This window comes from Pongo pygmaeus, chromosome 17 (genome assembly GCF_028885625.2).
Source record: "Pongo pygmaeus isolate AG05252 chromosome 17, NHGRI_mPonPyg2-v2.0_pri, whole genome shotgun sequence".
Taxonomy (NCBI): Eukaryota; Metazoa; Chordata; class Mammalia; order Primates; family Hominidae; genus Pongo; species Pongo pygmaeus.
The window spans coordinates 15,797,403-15,819,418 of NC_072390.2; positions in this window are offsets into that span (position 1 = coordinate 15,797,403).

Below are 22,016 nucleotides of genomic sequence, written 5' to 3' on the forward strand. Positions count from 1 at the left end.
TTGCAGATTCTACAAAAAGAGTGTTTCAAAATGCTCTTTCAAAAGGAAGCTTCAAGTCTGTGAGTTGAATGCACTCATCACAAAGAAGTTTCTGAGAATGCTTCTGTCTAGTTTTTAGGTGAAGATAATCCTTTTCCCAACATAGGCCTCAAAGCGCTCCAAATATCCACTTGCAGATTCTACAAAAGGAGTGTTTCAAAACTACTCTTTCAAAAAGAAACCTCAAGTCTGTGAGTTGAATGCACTCATCACGAAGAGGTTTCTGAGAATGCTTCTGTCTAGTTATTATGTGAAGATATTTCCTTTTCCAACACAGGCCTCAAAGCACACTAAATAAACACTTGCAGATTCTACCAAAGGAGTGTTTCCAAACTCTTCTATAAAAAGGAACGTTCAAGCCTGTGAGTTGAATGAACTCATCACACAGAAGTTTCTGAGAATGCTTCTGTCTAGTTTTTAGGTGAATATATTTCTTTTCCCATGATTGGCCACAAAGCGCTCCAAATATCCACTTGCAGATTCTACAAAAAGAGTGTTTCAAAACTGCTCTTTCAAAATGAACGTCAAAGTCTGTGAGTTGAATGCACTCATCACAAAGTAGTTTCTGAGTATGCTTCTGTCTAGTTGTTATGTGAAGATATTTCCTTTTCCAGCATAGGCCTCAAAGCCCTCAAAATAAACACTTGCAGATTCTTCAAAAGAAGTGTCTCAAAACTGTTCTATCAAAAGGAACTTTCAAGTCTGTGAGTTTAATGCACTCATCACACAGAAGTTTCTGAGAATGCTTCTGTCTAGTTTTTAGGTGAAGATATTCCTTTTCCCAACCTAGGCCTCAAAGCGCTCCAAATATCCACTTGCAGATTCTACAAAAAGAGTGTTTCAAAACTGCTCTTTCAAAAGGAAACTTCAAGTCTGTGAGTTGAATGCACTCATCATGAAGAGGTTTCTGAGAATGCTTCTGTCTAGTTTTTATGTGAAGATATTTCCTTTTCCAGCACAGGCCTCAAATCGCTCTAAATAAACACTTGCAGATTCTACGAAAGAAGTGTTTCCAAACTCTTCTATCAAAAGGAACGTTCAAGTCTGTGAGTTGAATGCACTCATCACACAGTAGTTTCTGAGAATCCTTCTGTCGAGTTTTTAGGCGAAGATATTTTGTTTCCCAGAATAGGCCTCGGATCGCTCCAAATATACATTAGCAGATTCTACAAAAAGTGTGTTTCAAAACTGCTTTTTAAAAAGAAATGTTCAAGTCTGTGTGTTGAATGCACTCATCACAAAGATGTTTCTGAGAATCCTTCTATCTAATTTTTATAGGAAGATATTTCCTTTTCCAGCATAGGCCTCAAAGCGCTACAAATACTTGCAGATTCTACAAAAGGAGTGTTTCCAAACTGTTCTAGCAAAGGGAACGTTCAAGTCCGTGAGTTGAATGCACTCATCACACAGAAGTTTCTTAGAATTCTTCTGTCTAGTTTTAGGTGAAGATATTTCTTTACCCAGCATTGGCCTGAAAGCGCTCCAAATATCCACTTGCAGATTCTACAAAAAGACTATTTCAAAACTGCTCTTTCAAAAAGAATGTTCAAGTCTGTGAGTTGAACACACTCATCAGAAAGAGGTTTCTGAGAATGGTTCTATCTAGTTTTCATCTGCATGTATTTCCTGTTGCACTAGATGCCGCAATCGCTCCAAATATTCACTTGCAGAAATTACAAAAAGAGTGTTTCCAAACTACACCATCAAAAGTCATTTTCAACTCTGGGAGTTGAATGCACGCATTGCAAGTACGTTTCTGAGAACGTTTCTGTCTGCTTTTTAGCTGGAGATAATTCTTTTCCCAGCATGGGCCTCAGAGCGCTCTAAATAAACACTTGCAGATTCTACAAAAGGAGTGTGTCCAAACTGTTCTACCAAAAGGATCGCTCAAGTCTGTGAGTTGAATGCACTCATCACAAAGAAGTTTCTGAGAATGCTTCCGTCTAGTTTGTAGGTGAAGATATTTCTTTTCCAAGCATAGGCCTCAGAGTGCACCAAATATACACTAGCAGATTCTACAAAAAGAGTATTTCAAAACTGCACTTTCAAAAGAAATGTTCAAGTCTGTGAGTTGAATGTACTCATCACAAAGATGTTTCTGAGAATGCTTCTGTCTAGTTTTTATGTGAAGATGTTTCCTTTTCCAGCCATGGTCTCAAGCACCTCCAAATATCTTCTTCCAGATTCTAGAAAAAGAGAGTTTCAACACTCTTCTATCAAAAAGGAGGTTCAACTCTGTGAGTAGAATACACTCATCACAAACAAGTTTCTGAGAATGCTTCTGTCTAGTTGATATGTGAAGACATTTCCTTTTCCAGCATAGGCCTCAAAGCCCTCGAAATAAACACTTGCAGATTCTTCAAAAGAAGTGTCTCAAAACTGTTCTATCAAAAGGAACTTTCAAGTCTGTGAGTTTAATGCACTCATCACACAGAAGTTTCTGAGAATGCTTCTTTCTAGTTTTTAGGTGAAGATATTCCTTTTCCCAACATAGGCCTCAAAGCGCTCCAAATATCCACTTGCAGATTCTACAAAAAGAGTGTTTCAAAACTGCTCTTTCAAAAGGAAACTTCAAGTCTGTGAGTTGAATGCACTCATCATGAAGAGGTTTCTGAGAATGTTTCTGTGTAGTTATTATGTGAAGATATTTCCTTTTCCAGCACAGGCCTCAAAGCGCACTAAATAAACACTTGCAGATTCTACCAAAGGAGTGTTTCCAAACTCTTCTATCAAAAGGAACGTTCAAGTCTGTGAGCTGAATGAACTCATCACACAGTAGTTTCTGAGAATCCTTCTGTCTAGTTTTTAGGTGAAGATATTTTGTTTCCCTGAATAGGCCTCAGGTCGCTCCAAATATACATTAGCAGATTCTACAAAAAGAGTGTTTCGAAACTGCTTTTTCAAAACAAATGTTCAAGTCTGTGTGTTGAATGCACTCATCACAAAGATGTTTCTGAGAATCCTTCTATCTATTTTTTATAGGAAGATATTTCCTTTTCCAACATAGGCCTCAAAGCGCTACAAATAAACACTTGCAGATTCTACAAAAGGAGTGTTTCCAAACTGTTCTAGCAAAAGGAACGTTCAAGTCCGTGAGTTGAATGCACTCATGACACAGAAGTTTCTTAGAATTCTTCCGTCTAGGTTTAGGTGAAGATATTTCTTTACCCAGCATTGGCCTGAAAGCGCTCCAAATATCCACTTGCAGATTCTACAAAAAGAGTGTTTCAAAATGCTCTTTCAAAAGGAAGTTTCAAGTCTGTGAGTTGAATGCACTCATCAAAAAGAAGTTTCTGAGAATGCTTCTGTCTAGTTCTTATGTGAAGATATTCCTTTTTCCAGCATAGGCCTCAGAGCCCTCCAAATATCCACTGGCAGATTCTACAAAAAGACTATTTCAAAACTGCTCTTTCAAAAGGAATGTTCAAGTCTGTGAGTTGAACACACTCATCAGAAAGAGGTTTCTGAGAATGGTTCTATCTAGTTTTCATCTGCATGTATTTCCTGTTGCACTAGATGCCGCAATCGCTCCAAATATTCACTTGCAGAAATTACAAAAAGAGTGTTTCCAAACTACTCCATCAAAAGTCATTTTCAACTCTGGGAGTTGAATGCACGCATGGCAAGTACGTTTCTGAGAGCGTTTCTGTCTGCTTTTTAGCTGGAGATATTTCTTTTCCAAGCATGGGCCTCAGAGCGCTCTAAATAAACAACTTGCAGATTCTACAAAAGGAGTGTGTCCAAACTGTTCTACCAAAAGGATCGCTCAAGTCTGTGAGTTGAATGCACTCATCACAAAGAAGTTTCTGAGAATGCTTCCGTCTAGTTTGTAGGTGAAGATATTTCTTTTCCCAGCATAGGCCTCAAAGCGCTACAAATATCCCTTGCAGATTCTACAAAAAGAGTATTTCAAAACTGCTCTTTCAAAAGGAATGTTCAAGTCTCTGAGTTGAATGCACTCATCACGTAGAAGTTTCTGAGAATGCTTCTGTCTTGTTGTTATGTGAAGATATTTCCTTTTCCAGCACAGGCCTCAAAGCGCTCTAAATAAACACTTGCAGATTCTACCAAAGGAGTGTTTCCAAACTCTTCTATCAAAAGGAACGTTCAAGTCTGTGAGTTGAATGCCCTCATCACACAGAAGTTTCTGAGAATGCTTTTGTCTAGCTTTTAGGTGAAGATATTTCTTTTCCCAGCATAGGCCTCAAAACGCTCCAAATATCCACTTGCAGATTCTACAAAAACAGTGTTTCAAAACTGCTCTTTCAAAAGGAGCTTTCAAGTCTGTGAGTTGAATGCACTCATCACAAAGAAGTTTCTGAGAATGCTTCTGTCTAGTTGTTATATGAAGATATTTCCTTTTCCAGCATAGGCCTCAACGCGCTCGAAATAAACACTTGCAGATTCTACAAAAGGAGTGTTTCAAAACTGTTCTACCAAAAGGAACGTTCAGGTCTGTGAGTTAAATGCACACATCACACAGAAGTTTCTGAGAATGCTTCCGTCTAGTTTTTAGGTGAAGATATTTCATTACCCAGCATAGGCCTCAGAGCGCACCAAATATACACTAGCAGATTCTACAAAAAGAGTATTTCAAAACTGCACTTTCAAAAGAAATGTTCAAGTCTGTGAGTTGAATGTACTCATCACAAAGATGTTTCTGAAAATGCTTCTGTCTAGTTTTTATGAGAAGATATTTGCTTTACCAGCCATGGTCTCAAGCACCTCCAAATATCCTCTTCCAGATTCTAGAAAAAGAGAGTTTCAACACTCTTCTATCAAAAAGGAGGTTCAACTCTGTGAGTAGAATACACTCATCACAAACAAGTTTCTGAGTATGCTTCTGTCTAGTGGTTATGTGAAGACATTTCCTTTTCCAGCATAGGCCTCAAAGCCCTCGAAATAAACACTTGCAGATTCTTCAAAAGAAGTGTCTCAAAACTGTTCTATCAAAAGGAACTTTCAAGTCTGTGAGTTTAATGCACTCATCACACAGAAGTTTCTGAGAATGCTTCTGTCTAGTTTTTAGGTGAAGATATTCCTTTTCCCAACATAGGCCTCAAAGCGCTCCAAATATCCACTTGCAGATTCTACAAAAAGAGTGTTTCAAAACTGCTCTTTCAAAAGGAAACTTCAAGTCTGTGAGTTGAATGCACTCATCACGAAGAAGTTTCTGAGAATGCTTCTGTCTAGTTATTATGTGAAGATATTTCCTTTTCCGGCACAGGCCTCAAAGCGCACTAAATAAACACTTGCACATTCTACCAAAGGAGTGTTTCCAAACTCTTCTATCAATAGGAACGTTCAAGTCTGTGAGTTGAATGCACTCATCACACAGAAGTTTCTGAGAATGCTTCTGTCTAGCTTTTAGGTGAAGATATTTCTTTTCCCATCATTGGCCAAAAAGCGCTCCAAATATCCACTTGCAGATTTTACAAAAAGAGTGTTTCAAAACTGCTCTTTCAAAATGAACGTCAAAATCTGTGAGTTGAATGCACTCATCACAAAGTAGTTTCTGAGTATGCTTCTGTCTAGTTGTTATGTGAAGATATTTTGTTTCCCAGAATAGGCCTCAGATCGCTCCAAATATACATTAGCAGATTCTACAAAAAGAGTGTTTCAAAACTGCTTTTTGAAAAGAAATGTTCAAGTCTGTGTGTTGAATGCACTCATCACAAAAATGTTTCTGAGAATCCTTCTATCTAGTTTTTATGAGAAGATATTTCCTTTTCCAGCATAGGCCTCAAAGCGCTACAAATAAACACTTGCAGATTCTACAAAAGGAGTGTTTCCAACCTGTTCTAGCAAAAGGAACGTTCAAGTCCGTGAGTTGAATGCACTCATCACACAGAAGTTTCTTAGAATTCTTCCGTCTAGTTTTAGGTGAAGATATTTCTTTACCCAGCATAGGCCTGAAAGCGCTCCAAATATCCACTTGCCGATTCTACAAAAAGAGTGTTTCAAAATGCTCTTTCAAAAGGAAGTTTCAAGTCTGTGAGTTGAATGCACTCATCACAAAGAAGTTTCTGAGAATGCTTCTGTCTAGTTCTTATGTGAAGATATTTCTTTTTCCAGCATAGTCCTCAGAGCGCTCCAAATATCCACTTGCAGATTCTACAAAAAGAGTATTTCAAAACTGCTCTTTCAAAAGGAGTGTTCAAGTCTGTGAGTTGAACAAACTCGTCAGAACGAGGTTTCTGAGAATGGTTCTATCTAGTTTTCATCTGCATGTATTTCCTGTTGCACTAGATGCCACAATCGCTCCAAATATCCACTTGCAGAAATTACAAAAAGAGTGTTTCCAAACTACTCCATCAAAAGTCATTTTCAACTCTGGGAGTTGAATGCACGCATTGCAAGTAAGTTTCTGAGAACGTTTCTGTCTGCTTTTTAGCTGGAGATATTCCTTTTCCCAGCATAGGCCGCAGAGCGCTCTAAATAAACACTTGCAGATTCTACCAAAAGAGTGTGTCCAAACTGTTCTACCAAAAGGATCGCTCAAGTCTGTGAGTTGAATGCACTCATCACAAAGAAGTTTCTGAGAATGCTTCCGTCTAGTTTGTAGGTGAAGATATTTCTTTTCCCAGCATAGGCCTCAAAAGCGCTACAAATATCCCTTGCAGATTCTACAAAAACAGTGTTTCAAAACTGCTCTTTCAAAAGGAATGTTCAAGTCTGTGAGTTGAACACACTCATCAGAAAGAGGTTTCTGAGAATGGTTCTATCTAGTTTTCATCTGCATGTATTTCCTGTTGCACTAGATGCCACAATCTCTCCAAATATCCACTTGCGGAAATTACAAAAAGAGTGTTTCCAAACTACTCCATCAAAAGTCATTTTCAACTCTGGGAGTTGAAAGCACGCATTGCAAGTAAGTTTCTGAGAACGTTTTTGTCTGCTTTTTAGCTGGAGATATTTCTTTTGCCAGCATAGGCCTCAGAGCGCTCTAAATAAACACTTGCAGATTCTACAAAAGGAGTGTGTCCAAACTGTTCTACCAAAAGGTTCGCTCAAGTCTGTGAGTTGAATGCACACATCACAAAGAAGTTTCTGAGAATGCTTCTGTCTAGTTTCTAGGTGAAGATATTTCTTTTCCCAGCATAGGCCTCAAAACTCTCCAAATATCCACTTGCCGATTCTACAAAAACAGTGTTGCAAAACTGCTCTTTCAAAAGGGGCTTTCAAGTCTGTAAGTTGAATGCACTCATCACAAAGAAGTTTCTGAGAATCCTTCTGTTTAGTTGTTACATGAAGATATTTCCTTTTCCAGCATAGGCCTCAACGCGCTCGAAAAAAACACTTGCAGATTCTACAAAAGGAGTGTTTCAATACTATTCTACCAAAAGGAACGTTCAGGTCGGTGAGTTAAATGCACACATCACACAGAAGTTTCTGAGAATGATTCCATCTAGTTTTTAGATGAAGATATTTCATTACCCAGCATAGGCCTCAGAGCGCACCAAATATACACTAGCATATTCTACAAAAAGAGTATTTCAAAACTGCACTTTCAAAAGAAATGTTAAGTCTGTGAGTTGAATGTACTCATCACAAAGATGTTTCTGAGAATGCTTCTGTCTAGTTTTTATGTGAAGATATTTGCTTTTCCAGCCATTGTCTCAAGCACCTCCAAATATCCTCTTCCAGATTCTAGAAAAAGAGAGTTTCAACACTCTTCTATCAAAAAGGAGGTTCAACTCTGTGAGTAGAATACACTCATCACAAACATGTTTCTGAGTATGCTTCTGTCTAGTTGTTATGTGAAGACATTTCCTTTTGCAGCATAGGCCTCAAAGCACTCGAAATAAACACTTGCAGATTCTTCAAAAGAAGTGTCTCAAAACTGTTCTATCAAAAGGAACTTTCAAGTCTGTGAGTTTAATGCACTCATCACACAGAAGTTTCTGAGAATGCTTCTGTCTAGTTTTTAGGTGAAGATATTCCTTTTCCCAACATAGGCCTCAAAGCGCTCCAAATATCCACTTGCAGATTCGACAAAAAGAGACTTTCAAAACTGCTCTTTCAAAAGGAAGTTTCAAGTCTGCGAGTTGAACGCACTCATCAGGAAGAGGTTTCTGAGAATGGTTCTATCTAGTTTTCATCTGCATGTATTTCCTTTTCCACTAGATGCCGCAATCGCCCCAAATATCCACTTGCAGAAATTACAAAAAGAGTGTTTCCGAACTACTCTATCAAAAGTCAGTTTCAATTCTGTGAGTTGAATGCACGCATTGCCAAGGAGTTTCTCAGAATGCTTCTGTCTAGTTTTTAGCTGGAGATATTTCATTTCGCAGCATAGGCCTCAGAGCGCTCCAAATATCCACTTGCAGAATGTACAAAAAGAGTGTTTCAAAACTCCTCGTTCAAAAGGAAGGTTCAAGTCTGTGAGTTGAATGCACTCATCCCAAACAAGTTTCTGAGAATGCTTCTGTCTAGTTTTTATACGAAGATACTTCCTTTTCCAACTTAGGCCTCAAAGCGCTCCAAATAAACACTTGCAGATTCTACAAAAGGAGTGTTTCAAAACTGGTCTATCAAAAGGAACGTTCAAGTCTCTGAGTTGAATGCAGTCATTACACAGACGTTTCTGAGAATGATTCTGTCTAGTTTTTAGGTGAAGATATTTCATTTCCCAGCGTAGGCCTCAAATTGCTCTAAATATCCACTTGCAGATTCTACAAAAAGAGTGTTTCAAAATTGCTCTTTCAAAAGGAAGTTTCATGTCTGTGAGTTGAATGCACTCATCACACAGAAGTTTCTGAGAATGCTTCTGTCTAGTTGTTATGTGAAGTTATTTCCTTTTCCAGCATAGGCCTCAAAGCGCTCAAAATAAACACTTGCAGATTCTACAAAAAGACAGTTTCAAAACTCTTCTATCAAAAGAAGGTTCAACTCTGTGAGTAGAATGCACTCATCACAAAGAAATTTCTCAGAATGTTTCTGTCTAGCTCTTATGTGAAGATATTTCCTTTTCCAGCATAGGTCTCAAAGCGCTCCAAATAAACACTTGCAGATTCTGCAAAATGATTGTTACAAAATTGTTTTATCCAAAGGAACGTTCATGTCAGTGAGTTGAATGCGCTAATCACACAGAAGTTTCTGAGAATACTTCTGTCTAGTTTTTAGGTGAAGATATTTCATTTCCAAGCATAGGATTCAACGCGCTCCAAATATCCTCTTGCAGATTCTACAAAAAGAGTGTTTCAAAACTGCTCTTTCAAAACGAACGTTCAAGTCTGTGACTTGAACGCAATCATCAGAAAGTGTTTTCTGAGAATTGTTCTATCTAGTTTTCATTTGCTTGTATTTCCTTTTCCAATAGATGCCGCAATCGCCCAAAATACACTCTTATAGAAATTACAAACAGATTGTTTCCAAACTACTCTATCAAAAGTCGGTTTCAACACTGTGAGTTGAATGCACACATCAAAAAGAAGTTTCTGAGAATGCTTCTTTCTAGTTTTTAGCAGAAGTTATTTCATTTCCCAGCATAGGCCTCAGAGCGTTCCAAATATACACTTGCAGATTGTAGAAAAAGAGTGTTTCAGAACTCCTCTTTCAAAAGGAAGGTTCAAGTCTGTGAGTTGAATGCACTCATCACAAACAAGTTTCTGAGAATGCTTCTGTCAAGTTTTGATAGGAAGATACTTCCTTTTCCAACATAGGCCTCACAGCGCTCCAAATAATCACTTGCAGATTCTAGAAAAAGATTGTTACAAAACTTCTCTTTCAAAAGGAAGGTTCAAGTCTGTGAGTTGAATGCACTCATCACAAAGAAGTTTCTGAGAATGCTTCTGTCTAGTTGTTACGTGAGGATATTTCCTTTTCCAGCATACACCTCACAGCGCTCGAAATAAACACTTGCAGATTCTACAAAAGGAGTGTTTCAAAATTGTTCTATCAAAAGGAACGATCAAGTCTGTGAGTTGAATGCACTCATCACACAGAAGTTTCTGAGAATCCTTCTGTCTAGTTTTTAGGTGAAGATATTACGTTTCCCAGAATAGGCCGCTGATCGCTCCAAATATACATTAAGATATTCTACCAAAAGAGTGTTTCAAAGCTGCTCTTTCAAAAGGAAAGTTCAAGTCTGTGAGATGAAAGCACTCATCACGAAGAAATTTCTGAGAATGCTTCTCTCTACTTGTTATGTAAAGATATATCCTTTTCCAGCAGATGCCTCAAACAGCTCGAAATAAACACTTGCAGATTCTACAAAAAGAGAGTTTCAAACGTCTTCTATCAAAAAGAAGGTTCAACTCTGTGAGTAGAATGCACTCATCATAAAGAAGTTTCTGAGAATGCTTCTGTCTAGTTTTTATGTGAAGATATTTCCTTTTCTAGCATAGGCTTCAAAGCGCTCCAAATAAACACTTGCAGATGCTACAAAAGGAATGTTTCCAAACTGTTCCATCAGAAAGAACGTTTCATGTATGTGAGTTGAATGCACTCATCACACAGAAGTTTCTGAGAATGCTTCTGTCTAGTTTTTAGGTGAAAATATTTCTTTTCCCAGCATAGGCCTCAAAGCACTCCATATATTCACTTGCAGATTCCACAAAAAGTGTCTTTCAAAACTGCTCTTTTGAAAGGAGTTTTCAACTAGGTGAGTTGAATGCACTCATCACCAAGAAGTTTCTGAGAATGCTTCCATCTAGTTCTTAGGTGAAGTTATTTCCTTTTCCAGCATAGGCCTCAAAGCGCTCCAAATAAACACTTGCAGATTCTACAAAAGGAGTGTTAAAAAACTGTTATATTCAAAGGAACGTTCATGTCTGTGAGTTGAATGCACTAATCACACAGAAGTTAATGAGAATGCTTCTGTCTAGTTTTTAGATGAAGATATTTCATTTTCAAGCACAGGCCACAATGCGCTCCAAATATCCACTTGCAGATTCTACAAAAAGAGTGTTTCAAAACTGCTCTTTCAAAAGGAACCTTCAAGTCTGTGACTTGAACGCAGTCCTCAGAAAGTGGTTTCTGAGAATGGTTCTATCTAGTTTTCATCTGCATGTATTTCCTTTTCCACTAGATGCCGCAACCGCACTTAATATCCACTAGAAGATTCTACAAAAAGAGAGTTTCAAAACTCTTTTATCAAAAAGAAGGTTCAACTCTGTGAGTAGAATGCACTCATCATAAAGAAGTTTCTGAGAATGCTTCTGTCTAGTTGTTATGTGAAGATATTTCCTTTTCCATCATAGGCCCCAAAACGCTCGAAATAAACACTTGCAGATTCTACAGAAGGAGTGTTTCAAGACTGTTCTATCAAAAGGAACGTTCAAGTCCGTGAGTTGAATGCACTCATCACACAGAAGTTTCTGAGAATGCTTCTGTCTAGTTGTTATGTGAAGATATTTCCTTTTCCATCATAGGCCCCAAAACGCTCGAAATAAACACTTGCAGATTCTACAGAAGGAGTGTTTCAAGACTGTTCTATCAAAAGGAACGTTCAAGTCCGTGAGTTGAATGCACTCATCACACAGAAGTTTCTGAGAATGCTTCTGTTTAGTTTTTAGGTGAAGATATTTCATTTCTCAGCATAGGCCTCTGTGCGCTCCAAATATACACTAGCAGATTCTACAAAAAGAGTATTTCAAAACTGCTCTTTCAAAAGAGAGTTTCACGTCTGTGAGTTGAATGCACTCATCACAAATAAGTTTCTGAGAATGCTTCTGTCTAGTATTTATGTGAAGTTATTTCCTTTTCATGAATGGGCCTCAAACAGCTCCAAATATCCACTTGCAGATTCTACAAAAGAGAGTTTCAAAACTCTTCTATTGAAAAGAAGGTTCAACTCTGTGAGTAGAATGCAGTCATCACAAACAAGTTTCTGAGAATGTTTGTTTCTAGTTGTTATGTGAAGATATTTCCATTTCCTGCATAGGCCGCTAAGCGCTCCAAATAAACACTTGCAGATTCTAGAAAAGGAGTGTTTCCAAACCGTTCTATGAAAACGAACGCTCATGTCGGTGAGTTGAATGCACTCATCACACAGAAGTTTATGAGAATGCTTCTGTCTAGTTTTTAGGTGAAATATTCTCTTTCCCAGCATAGGCCTCAAAGCTCTCCAAATATCCACTTGCAGATTCTACAAAAAGAGTGTTTCAAAACTGCTCTTTCAAAAGGAACGTTCAAGTCTGTCAGTTGAATGCACCCGTCACAAACTAGTTTCTGAGAATGCTTCTGTCTAGTTGTTATGTGAAGATATTTCCTTTTCCATCATAGGCAACAAAGCGCTCGAAATAAACACTTGCAGATTCTACAAAAGGAGTGTTTCAAAACCGTTCTATCAAAAGGAAACTTCAAGTCTGTGAGTTGAACACACTCATCACACAGAAGTTTCTGAGAATGCTTCTGTCTTGTTTTTAGGTGAAGATATTTCATTTCCCAGCATAGGCCTCAGTGCGCTCCAAATATACACTAGCAGATTCTACAAAAAGAGCTTTTCAAAACTGCTCTTTCAAAAAAAAGATTCAAGTCTGTGAGTTGAATGCACTCAACACAAAGAAGTTTCTGAGAATGCTTCTGTCAAGTTTTTATATGAAGATATATCCTTTTCCAGAATTGGCCTCAAACAGCTCCAAATATCCACTTGCAGATTCTACAAAAATAGAGTTTCAAAACTCTTCTTTCGAAAAGAAGGTTCAAAACTGTGAGTAGAATGCAGTCATCACAGACAAGATTCTGAGAATGCTTCTGCCTAGTTTTTATGTGAAGATATTTCCTTTTCCAGCATAGGCCTCAAAGCGCTCCAAATAAACACTTGCGGATTCTACAAAAGGAGTGTTTCCAAACTGTTCTATGAAAAGGAATGCTCAAGTCTGTGAGTTGAATGCACTCATCACACAGAAGTTTCTGAGAATGCTTCTGTCTAGATCTTAGTTGAAGATATTCCTTTTCCCAGCATAGGCCACAAAGCGCTCCAAATATCCTCTTGCAGATTCTACAAAAAGAGTGTTTCAAAACTGTTCTTTCAAAAGGAACGTTCAAGTCTGTGGTTTCAATGCACTCATCACAAAGAAGTTTCTGAGAATACTTCTGTCTAGTTTGAAGGTGAAGATATTTCATTTCCCAGCATAGGCATCAAAGCGCTCCAAATATCCACTTGCAGTTTCTACAAACAGAGTGTTTCAAAACTGCTCTTTCAAAAAGAACGTTAAAGTCTGTGAGTTGAATGCACTCATCGCAAAGAAGTTTCTGAGAATGCTTCTGTCTAGTTGTTATGTGAAGATATTTCCTTTTCCAGCATAGGCCTCAAAGCGCTCCAAATAAACACTTGAAGTTTCTACAAAAGGAGTGTTTCCAAACTGTTCTATGAAAAGGAATGCTCAAGTCTATGAGTTGAATGCACTCATCACACAGAAGTTTCTGAGAATGCCTCTCTCTAGTTTTTAGGTGAAGATATTCCTTTTCCCCGCATAGGCCTAAAAGCGCTCCAAATATCCTCTTCCAGATTCTACAGAAACAGTGTTTGAAAACTGCTCTTTCCAAAGGAACGTTCAAGTCTGTGAGTTGAATGCACTCATCGCAAAGAAGTTTCTGAGAATGCTTCTGTCTAGTTTTTATGTGAAGATATTTCCTTTTCCAGCATATGCCTCAAAGCCCTCCGAATAATCAGTTGCAGGTTCTATAAAAGGAGTGTTTCCAAACCTCTGTATCAAAAGGAACGTTCAAGTCTGTGAGTTGAAAGCTCTCATCATGAAGAAGTTTCTGAGAATGCTTCTGTCTAGTTCTTATGTGAAGGTATTTCCTTTTCCAGCTTAGGCCTCAAAGCCCTCCAAATAAACACTTGCAGATTTTACAAAAGGAGTGTTACGAAACTGTTATCTCAAAAGGAACGTTCGTGTCTGTGAGTTGAATGCACTCGTCACACAGAAGTTTCTGAGAATGCTTCTGTCTAGTTCTTATATGAAGCTATTTCCTTTTCCAGCATAGACCTGAGAGCGCTCCAAATATCCACTTGCAGATTCTACAAAAAGAGTGTTTCAAAACTGCTCTTTCAAGAGGAACGTTCAAGTCTGTGAGTTGAACTCACTCCTCAAAAGGAGGTTTCTGAGAATGGTTCTATGTAGTTTTCATCTGCATGTATTTCCTTTTCCACTAGATGCCGCAGTCGCTAAAAATATCCACTTGCAGAAATTACAAAAAGAGTGTTTACAAACTACTCTATCAAAAGTCAGTCTCAACTCTGTGAGTTGAATGCATGCATCGCAAAGAAGTTTCTGAGAATGCTTCTGTCTAGTTTCTAGCTGAAGATATTTCATTTCCCAGCATAGGCTTCAAGGCGCTCCAAATATCCACTTGCAGATTGTACAAAAAGAGTGTTTCAAAACTCCTCTTTCAAAAGGAAGGTTAAAGTCTGTGCGTTGAATGCACTCATCACACAGTTGTTTCTGAGAATCCTTCTGTCTAGTTTTTAGGTGAAGATATTTCATTTCCCAGCGTAGGCCACAGTGCGCTCCAAATATACACTAGCAGATTCTACAAAAGAGTGTTTCAAAACTACTCTTTCAAAAGAAAGGTTCAAGTCTGTGTGTTGAATGCACGCATCGCAAAGAGGTTTCTGAGAATGCTTCTATCTAGTTGTTATGTGAAGATATTTCGTTTTCCAGCGTAAGCCTCAAAGCGCTCCGAATAAACAGTTGCAGATTCTATAAAAGGAGTGTTTCCAAACTGTTGTATCAAAAGGAACGTTCAAGTCTGTGAGTTGAAAGCTCTCATCACGAAGAAGTTTCTGAGAATGCTTCTGTCTAGTTCTTATGTGAAGATATTTCCTTTTCCAGCGTAGGCCTCAAAGCCCTCCAAATAAACACATTCAGATATTACAAAAGGAGTGTTACAAAACTGTTATATCAAAAGTAACGTTCGTGTCTGTGAGTTGAATGCACACGTCACACAGAAGTTTCGGAGAATGCTTCTGTCTAGTTCTTCTGTGAAGCTATTTCCTTTTCCAGCGTAGACCTGAGAGCGCTCCAAATATCCACTTACAGATTCCACAAAAAGAGTGTTTCAAAACTGCTCTTTCAAGAGGAACGTTCAAGTCTGTGAGTTGAACTCACTCCTCAGAAGGAGGTTTCTGAGAATAGTTCTATGTAATTTTCATCTGCATGTATTTCCTTTTCCACTAGATGCCGCAGTCGCTCCAACTATCCCCTAGCAGAAATTACAAAAAAAGTGTTTCCAAACTACTCTATCAAATGTCAGTTTCAACTCTGTGAGTTGAATGCACTCAACACAAGGAAGTTTCTGAGAATGCTTCTGTCTAGTTTTTATGTGAAAATATTTCCTTTTCCAGCATAGGCCTCAAAGCGCACGAAATAAACACTTGCAGATTCTACAAAAGGAGTGTTTCAAAACTGTTCTATCAAAAGGAACGTTCAAGTCTGTGAGTTGAATGCACTCATCACACAGTAGTTTCTGAAAATCATTCTGTCTAGTTTTTAGGTGAAGATATTTCATTTCCCAGCATAGGCCTCTGTGTGCTCCAAATATACACTAGCAGATTCTACAAAAAGAGTGTTTCAAAACTCCTCTTTCAAAAGAATCTTTCAAGTCTGTGAGTTGAATGCAGTCATCACAAAGACGTTTCTGAGAATGCTTCTGTCTAGTTTTTATGTGAAGATATTTCCTTTTCCAGCATTGGCCTCCAACAACTCAAAATATCCACTTGCAGATTCTACAAAAAGAGAGTTTCAAAACTCTTCTATCGAAAAGAAGGTTCAACTCTATGAGTAGAATGCAGTCATCACAAACAAGATTCTGAGAATGCTTCAGTCTAGTTTTTATGTGAAGATATTTCCTTTTCCAGCATAGGCCTCAAAGCGCTCCAAATGAACACTTGCAGATTCTACAAAAGGAGGGTTTCCAAACTGTTCGATGAAAAGGAATGCTCAAGTCTGTGAGTTGAATGCACTCATCACACAGAAGTTTCTGAGAATGCTTCTGTCTAGTTTTTCGGTGAAGATATTACTTTTCCCATCATAGGCCACAAAGCTCTCCCAATATCCACTTGCAGATTCTACAAAAAGAGTGTTTCAAAACTGCTCTTTCAAAAGGAACGTTCAAGTCTGTGAGTTGAATGCACTCATCACAAAGAAGTTTCTGAGAATGTTTGTGTCTACTTGTTATGTGAAGATATTTCCATTTCTTGCATAGGCCTCAAAGCGCTCTAAATAAACACTTGCAAAATCTACAAAACGAGTGTTTCCAAACTGTTCTATGAAAAGGAACGCTCAAGTCTGTGAGTTGAATGCACTCATCACATAGAAGTTTCTGAGAATGCTTCTGTCTTGTTTTTAGCTGAAGATATTCCTTTTCCCAGCATAGGCCTCAAAACTCTCCAAATATCCACTTGCAGATTCTACAAAAAGAGTGCTTCAAAACTGCTTTTTCAAGAGGAACGTTCAAGTCTGTGAGTTGAATGCACTCATCACAAAGAAGTTTCTGAGAATGTTTGTGTCTACTTGTTATGCGAAGATATTTCCATTTCCAGCATAGGCCTCAAAGCGCTCTAAATAAACACTTGCAGATACTACAAAAAGAGTGTTTCAAAACTGCTCTTTCAAAAGGAACGTTCAAGTCTGTGAGTTGAATGCACTTGACACAAAGAAGTTTCTGAGAATGCTTCTGTCTAGTTTTTATGTGAAGATATTTCGTTTTCCAGCATTGGCCACAAAGCGCTCAAAATAAACACTTGCAGATTCTAGAAAAGGAGTGTTTCAAAACTGTTCTATCAAAACGAGCGTTCAAGTCTGTGAGTTGAATGCACTCATCACACAGTAGTTTCTGAGAATGCTTCTGTCTAGTTTTTAGGTGAAGATATTCCCTTTCCCAGCATAGGCCTCAGTGTGCTCCAAATATACACTAGCAGATTCTACAAAAAGAGTGTTTCAAAACTGCTCTTTCAAAAGAAAGGTTCAAGTCTTTGAGTTGAATGCACTCATCACAAAGAAGTTGCTGAGAATGCTTCTGTCTAGTTTTTATGTGAAGATATTTCATTTTCCAGAATTGGCCTCAAACAGCTCCAAATATCCCCTTGCAGATTCTACTAAAAGAGAGTTTCAAAACTCTTCTATCGAAAAGAAGGTTCACCCCTGTGAGTAGAATGCAGTCGTCACAAACAAGATTCTGAGAATGCTTCTGTCTAATTTTTATGTGAAGATATTCCCTTTTCCAGCATAGGCCTCAAAGCGCTCCAAATAAACACTTGCAGATTCTACAAAAGGAGTGTTTCCAAACTGTTCTATGAAAAGGAATGCTCAAGTCTGTGAGTTCAATGCACTTATCACGCAGAAGTTTCTGAGAATGCTTCTGTCTAGTTTTTATTTGAAGATATTCCTTTTCCCGGCATAGGCCTCAAAGCGCTCCAAATATCCACTTGCAGATTCTACAAAAAGAGTGTTTCAAAACTGCTGTTTCAACGGGAACGTTCAAGTCTGTGAGTTGAATGCACTCATCACACAGAAGTTTCTGAGAATACTTCTGTCTAGTTTTTACGTGAAGATACGACATTTCCCAGCACAGGCCTCAAAGTGCTCCAAATATCCACTTGCTGATCCTACAAACAGAGTGTTTCAAAACTGCTCTTTCAAAAGGAACGTTCAAGTCTGTGAGTTGAATGCACTCATGGCAAAGAAGTTTCTGACAATGCTTCTGTCTAGTTGTTATGTGAAGATATTTCGTTTTCCAGCATATGCCTCAAAGCCCTCCGAATAGACAGTTGCAGATTCTATAAAAGGAGTGTTTCCAAACTGTTGTATCAAAAGGAACGTTCAAGTCTGTGAGTTGGAAGCTCTCATCATGAAGAAGTTTCTGAGAATGCTTCTGTCTAGTTCTTATGTGAAGATATTTCCTTTTCCAGCGTAGGCCTCAAAGCCCTCCAAATAAACACTTGCAGATATTACAAAAGGAGTGTTACAAAACTGTTTTATCAAAAGGAACGTTCGTGTCTGTGAGTTGAATGCACTCGTCACACAGAAGTTTCTGAGAATGCTTCTGTCTAGTTCTTATGTGAAGATATTTCCTTTTCCAGCACAGACCTGAGAGCGCTCCAAATATCCACTTGCAGATTCTACAGAAAGAGTGTTTCAAAACTGCTCTTTCAAGAGGAACTTTCAAGTCTGTGAGTTGAACTCACTCCTCAGAAGGAGGTTTCTGAGAATGGTTCTATCTAGTTTTCATCTGCATGTATTTCCTTTTCCACTAGATGCCGCAGTCGCTCCAAATATCCTCTTGCAGAAATTACTAAAAGAGTGTTTCCAAACTACACAATCAGAAGTCAGTTTCAACTCTGTGAGTTGAATGCACGCATCGCAAAGAAGTTTCTGAGAATGCTTCTGTCTAGTTTTTAGCTGAAGATATTTCATTTCCCAGCATAGGCTTCAAGGCGCTCCAAATATCCACTTGCAGATTGTACAAAAAGAGTGTTTCAAAACTCCTCTTTCTAAAGGAAGGTTCAAGTCTGTGAGTTGAATGCACTCATCACACAGTTGTTTCTGAGAATCCTTCTGTCTAGTTTTTAGGTGAAGATATTTCATTTCCCAGCATAGGCCTCAGTGCGCTCCAAATATACACTAGCAGATTCTACAAAAGAGTGTTTCAAAACTGCTCTTTCAAAAGAAAGGTTCAAGTCTGTGTGTTGAATGCACTCATCGCAAAGAAGTTTCTGAGAATGATTCTGTCTAGTTGTTATGTGAAGATATTTCCTTTTCCAGCGTAATCCTCAAAGCGCTCCGAATAAACAGTTGCAGATTCTACAAAAGGAGTGTTTACAAACTGTTGTATCAAAAGGAACGTTCAAGTCTGTGAGTTGAAAGCTCTCATTATGAAGAAGTTTCTGAGAATGCTTCTGTCTAGTTCTTATGTGAAGATATTTCCTTTTCCAGCGTAGGCCTCAAAGCCCTCCAAATAAACACTTGCAGATTTTACAAAAGGAGTGTTACAAAACTGTTATATCAAAAGGAACGTTCGTGTCTGTGAGTTGAATGGACTAATCACACAGAGGTTTCTGAGAATGCTTCTGTCTAGTTCTTACGTGAACATATTTCCTTTTCCAGCATAGACCTGAGAGCACTCCAAATATCCTCTTGCAGATTCTACAGAAAGAGTGTTTCAAAACTGCTCTTTAAAGAGGAACGTTCAAGTCTGTGAGTTGAACTCACTCCTCCGAAGGAGGTTTCTGAGAATGGTTCTATCTAGTTTTCATCTGCATGTATTTCCTTTCCCACTAGATGCCGCAGTCGCTCCAACTATCCCCTTGCAGAAATTACAAAAAGAGTGTTTCCAAATTACTCTATCAAAAGTCAGTTTCAACTCTGTGAGTTGAATGCACTCAACACAAGGAAGTTTCTGAGAATGTTTCTGTCTAGTTTTTATGTGAAGATATTTCCTTTTCCAGCATAGGCCTCAAAGCGCTCAAAATAAATACTTGCAGATTCTACAAAATGAGTGTTTCAAAACTGTTCTATCAAAAGGAACGTTCAAGTCTGTGAGTTGAATGCACTCATCACACAGTGGTTTCTGAGAATCCTTCTGTCTAGTTTTTAGGTGGAGATATTTCATTTCCCAGCATAGGCCTCCGTGCGCTCCGAATATACACTAGTAGATTCTACAAAAAGAGTGTTTCAAAACTGCTCTTTCAAAAGAAAGGTTCAAGTCTGTGAGTTGAACGCAGTCATCACAAAGACGTTTCTGGGAATGCTTCTGTCTAGTTTTTATGTGAAGATATTTCCTTTTCCAGCATAGGCCTCAAAGAGCTCCAAATAAACACTTGCAGATTCTACAAAAGGAGGGTTGCCAAACTGTTCCATGAAAAGGAACGCTCAAGTCTGTGAGTTGAATGCACTCATCACACAGAAGTTTCTGAGAATGTTTGTGTCTACTTGTTATGAGAAGATATTTCCATTTCCAGCATAGGCCTCAAAGCACTCTAAATAAACACTTGCATATTGTACAAAAAGAGTGTTTCAAAACTGCTCTTTCAAAAGGAACGTTCAAGTCTGTGAGTTGAATGAACTTGTCACAAAGAAGTTTCTGAGAATGCTTCTGTCTAGTTGTTATGTGAAGACATTTCCTTTTCCAGCATAGGCCACAAAGCGCTCTAAATAAACACCTGCAGATTCTGCAAAAGGAGTGTTTCAAAACTGTTCTATCAAAAGGAACGTTCAAGTCTGTGAGTTGAATGCACTCATCACACAATAGTTTCTGAGAATCCTTCTGTCTAGTTTTTAGGTGAAGATATTTCATTTCTCAGCATAGGCCTCAGTGCGCTCCAAATACACACTAGAATATTCTACAAAAACAGTGTTTCAAAACTGCTCTTTCAAAAGAAAGGTTCAAGTCTGTGAGTTGAACGCACCCATCACAAAAAGTTTCTGAGAATGCTTCTGTCTAGTTTTTATGTGAAGATATTTCATTTTCCAGAATGGGCTCGAACAGCTCCAAATATCCCCTTACAGATTCTACAAAAAGAGAGTTTCAAAGCTCTTCTATCGAAAACAAGGTTCAACTCTGCGAGTAGAATGCAGTCATCACAAACAAGATTCTGAGAATGCTTCAGTCTAGTTTTTATGTGAAGATATTTCCTTTCCCAGCATAGGCCTCAAAGCGCTCTAAATAAACACTTGCAGATTCTACAAAAGGAGTGTTTCCAAACTGTTCTATGAAAAGGAATGCTCAAGTCTGTGAGTTGAATGCACTTATCACACAGAAGTTTCTGAGAATGCTTCTGTCTAGTTGTTATGTGAAGATATTCCCTTTTCCAGCATAGGCCACAAAGCGCTGGAAATAAACACTTGCAGATTCTACAAAAGAATTTTTCAAAACTGTTCTATGAAAAGGAACTTTCGAGTCTGTGAGTTGAATGCACTCATCACACAGTAGTTTCTGAGAATACTTCTGTCTGGTTTTTAGGTGAAGATATTTCATTTCCCAGCATAGGCCTCAGTGCGCTCTAAATATACCCTTGCAGATTCTACAAAAGGAGTGTTTCCAAACTGTTCTATGAAAAGGAATGCTCAAGTCTGTGAGTTCAATGCACTTGTCACGCAGAAGTTTCTGAGAATGCTTCTGTCTGGTTTTTAGGTGAAGATATTCCTTTTCCCAGCATAGGCCTCAAAGCGCTCCAAATATCCCCTTGCAGATTCTACAAAAAGAGTGTTTCAAAACTGCTTTTTCAAAAGGAACGTTCAAGTCTGTGAGTTGAATGCTCTCATCAAAGAGAAGTTTCTGAGAATATTTCTGTCTAGTTTTTAGGTGAAGATATTTCATTTCCCAACATAGGCTTCAAGGTGCTCCAAATATCCACTTGCAGATGGTACAAAAAGAGTGTTTCAAAACTCCTCTTTCAAAAGGAAGGTTCAAGTCTGTGAGTTGAATGCACTCATCACAAAGAAGTTTCTGAGAATGCTTCTGTCTAATTTTTATGTGAAGATATTTCCTTTTCCAGCATTGGCCTCAAACACATCCAAATATCCACTTGCAGATTCTACAAAAAGAGCGTTTCAAATCTCTTCTATCAAAAAGAAGGTTTAACACTGTGACAAGAATGCAGTCATCACAAACAAGATTCTGAGAATGCTTCTGTCTAGCTTTTATGTGAAGATATTTCCGTTTCCAGCCTAGGCCTCAAAGCGCTCCAAATAAACACTTGCAGATCCTACAAAAGGAGTGTTTCCATACTCTTCTATGAAAAGGAACGCTCAAGTCTGTGAGTTGAATGCACTCATCACACAGAAGTTTCTGAGAATGCTTCTGTCTAGTTTTTAGTTTAAGATATTCCTTTTCCCAGCATGGGCCTCAAAGCTCTCCAAATATCCATGTGCAGATTCTACAAAAAGAGTGTTTCAAAACTGCTCTTTGAAAAGGAAAGTTCAAGTCTGTGAGGTGAATACACTCATCACAAAGAAGTTTCTTAGAATGTTTGTGTCTAGTTGTTATGTGAAGATATTTCCATTTCCAGCATAGGCCTCAAATCG